We start from the raw sequence: 4,064 nt of genomic DNA on the forward strand, positions 1-4,064 counted from the left end.
GGTGTTACCGGCTAGATCGATGTGACTTGGAATCGGGGTCCTGACACCTAGGGGGGAGGTGAATAGGCGATTTAAAATAATTACGTTTTAGGCTTGAACAAATGCGGAATAAAACTAGCGTTTAATTTGTCAAACACAAAACCTAATACAACTAGGCTAACATATATGCACCAACAACGTATGCTAAGAAATATAAACAACTACGTGATAGCAAGATATATAACATGAAACACGATGGCTATCACAAAGTAAAGTTCATAAGTAAAGAGCTCGGGCAAGAGATAACCGAGGCACACGAAGACGATGGTGTATTCCGAAGTTCACACCCTTGCGGATGCTAATCTCCATTTGGAGCGGTGTGGAGGCACAATGCTCCCCAAGAAGCCACTAGGTCCACCGTAATCTCCTCACGCCCTCGCAGAATGCAAGATGCCGTGATTCCACTAAAGGACCCTTGAAGGCGGTCACCGAACCCGTATAAATGGAGACCCTCGGGGGCAGTCACCGAACCCGTACACTTTGGCAACCCTTGGGGGCGGTCATCGGAACCCGTATAAATTGCTCAGGGCGATCTCCACAACCTAATTGGACACCCGGACGCCTGCCCCGAGCTTTACACCACAATGATTGAGCTTTGAACACATTAACCATCTAGGGCACCAAAGCACCCAAGAGGAACAAACTCTAGGGTGCCCAAACACCCAAGACTAATAAGCTTCTCACCTTTCACTTCCACGTATCATCGTGAAGAACTCAAACCGATGCAACTAATGCAATGGCAAGGGCACACAGAGTACCAAAGTCCCTAACTCTCAAATCCCACCACAACAAGTAATGCTATTGGAGGAAAATGAGAGGAAGAATGAAGAAGAGAACACGAAGGACTCCAAGATCTAGATCCAAGGGGTTTCCCTCACGTAGAGGAGAAAGTGATTGGTAGAAATGTGGATCTAGATCTCCTAACTATTTTCCCTCAAGAATCAACAAGAATCATTGGAGGGATTGAGAGATAACAAGCTCGAAGAAGGTCAACAATGGGGGAAGAACACGAGCTCAAGTTACAAGAATCATTTGGGAAGAAGACCCCCTTTTACAGGAGGGAAAAAATCAAACCGTTATGCACTCAGTCCGCGCACAAGCGGTAGTACCGCTCGGGCGAGCGCTACTTCCACTGGCATGGTAGTTTCAGCCGTAGCATGCAACTGAGAAACTCAAGGAGGCGGTACTGCCGCTGGAGCGGTAGTATAGCTCCCACCAGTGGTACTACTGCTAGGTGTTGCGTGTACATGTGAAACCGTGGTAGTAGAGTAGGGCAGTGCGATACTACTACATGGAGCGGTACTACCGCCTACTACTACCGCTCTACTTCTTTGCAGAGGTAAAATGTATCCAGAGGCTAAAATATAAGTGGAGGTTCCTATAGTAGTAGAAGGCCGAAAGTACCGTGCAAGCGGTACTACCGCGCTCTACTACCGGCCGACTACCACTGAGGTGACAAAGTATCCAGAAGCCCAATAATAAGCGGAGTGCCCATGACACTAGAACCACGGAAGTACCATGCGTGGTACTACCGCAGACCAGAGTGGTACTACCACTAGAGTGCAACAAAAAGGCCCAAGTAAACCAGATGGATGCAGGAAAGCCTGAACTGCCATAACTTCTGCAAATGAGCTCTGAATTGAGCAAACTCAAGCTTGTTGGATAGATGATGATAAATACTATCCAATAACGTCCGGTTATAGTAAGAAGTGGCAGGGGGTATGCCTAAGATTTAGAGATGTGAAACCTTTATGAGAGAAGAACCGGCAAAAAACTCCAACATCGAAAACATCATAGAAGATGCATATATGAACTCTGTTTTCGATGAACACGAGATTATCATGAAGATGACCATAAGCTCCAAAACTTACAAAGAGAAACACCAAACAAGAACCAAGAAATATGATGCAAGGATGCAATGGTTTGAGCTCTCTAAGAACGATATGATCAAGTTACTTACTTGAGAGCCCCCCTTGATAGTACGGAAATCAATCCTATAGCCCAGTCTCCCAACTACCACCATGAGACCGTAAAATAGAAAACCTATCAAGATCAAACCTTTGCCTTGCACATAGTCGACTTGAGTTAAATGATGAAGATCCTCAAGTTGGACCACCTTTCTTGATTGCGTTGGCTCGATAAAGACTAGTTGATTGCTTCCCCATACTCGACTATGGGTGAGCCACTTTTTGGCACATCTTCACAAGTCCATTGTCACCACAATGGATGGCAAGCTTCAAGCACGATCTCTTCGTGATGCTCCACTTGAACTTGCACACCGCAATCTTGATGACGATCACCACTTGATGTCATCCTCCATGGGATATATGATATCTTCCTTTTGATGCACGACCATGTAAACATACCTAACTCCGTAAACAACTCTCACCTAGACCACGGGTTAGTACACAAAGCGTAATGGAAAATTCTTACCATACTATGAGATTAGTTGATCCTGCTTGGTACATCTTCTATGCTTTCTGTGTTGATCAACTTGAGTCTCTCTTTGTACTTCGTCCTGATCAACCTTGAATCTTTCCGACTCTCTTCATTAAGATGATGTCTTGAAGGTAAACATGAATGTCCGCACAATCTTCTTCTTCAAGACATGCTTGCAATAGGCTCAACTCTCATGTGATCAATCTTCGGATAAATTCTTGAATAGCGCTTGGTCAACACATATACTCCTTTAAACCAACAAATGGACTTCAAGAAATGTCTATGAATAGATCCTACGAATATAACTCAAGGCAACCATTAGTCCATAGAGATTGTCATCAATTACCAAAACCAAATAGGGACACCACATGTTCTTTCAGGTGGGAATTCCCATGGTAGGCATCTATGCTAGCTTTGAATGACTCCCGACACCGTGCGCAAGTTGTGACACGTCCGATCATTTATCTACATTTTTTACCGAGAAAACCCCAGAAAATGCAAAAAATTGTCGAAAAGACAAGCAACTTGGCATCGTGTCTTGAATTGGTCATACAAGGCCACTGGAAAAATGGGGCCATTCGATGGATGTCGGAGAAAAAATGTTCTCGAACTGAGTCTTCTGACCTACCCAGACAGCTTATGTTCAACATGGTGTTTATTGTGCATCCTTGACCCCAACTTTTTAAGCAGGTGGGCATGCGAGTTGCGACACGTCCACCTATTTATAGTCATTTTTTACCGACACCTTATGCAAGTTGCGACACGTCCAACCATTTATCATCCTTTTTTACCGACAAAACTCCAGAAAATACAAAATTCATAAACAACCAAAACGACTTGGCATGGTGACTTCAATTGGTCATACAAGCCAATGCAAAAAATTGGGGTTATTTGACAAATGTCAAGAACCAACATGCTCTCAAACGGAGACTTCTGACCCACTCAAACACCCTACATTGAATATGGTGGTTTTTGCTACACATATACAAAAAATGTTCGGGGAAGTTTTTTTAAATGGTTTCAAATTGTTGTTCATATTTTATGATTTTTTTAAAGTTCCAAATTTGTTAGTGTGTTTCAAATCTTTTTGAAATTCCAACTTAGTTCATGTTTTAAAAAAAGTTCACCGTATTAAAAAATGTTCAACATACATTGAGAAAATGTTCATCATGTATAGTAAATTTGTTCAGCGTGCATTTGAAAAATGATGGTCACCGTATATTTTCAAAAATGTTTATCATGTGTTATATAAATGCTCATCATATATTATCAATTTATTCAATATGTAAGGCGTATTTTTGATACTATATTATAAAAATGTTCATTATGTTTTTGAAAAGAATTCATCATGTATTTTGAAAAAAATCATCGGCTATTTCATTGTTTTCAAATTTTTGCTCAGGTATTCAATAATTGCTCAAGTCTCAAAAATAGTTCACCATACTTAAGAAAAATGTTCAATGTACAAAAAGATGTCCATCGTGTATAGAAAAATTGTTCGGTATGCATTTGAAAAAATAAAGTTCACTGCATATTTTTAAAAATGTTCAGTATGCCCCCTGCTTGATCGAATCGTTGGTGTTGTT

The sequence above is a fragment of the Triticum dicoccoides genome, chromosome 7A, assembly GCF_002162155.2.
Source record: "Triticum dicoccoides isolate Atlit2015 ecotype Zavitan chromosome 7A, WEW_v2.0, whole genome shotgun sequence".
Classification (NCBI taxonomy): domain Eukaryota; kingdom Viridiplantae; phylum Streptophyta; class Magnoliopsida; order Poales; family Poaceae; genus Triticum; species Triticum dicoccoides.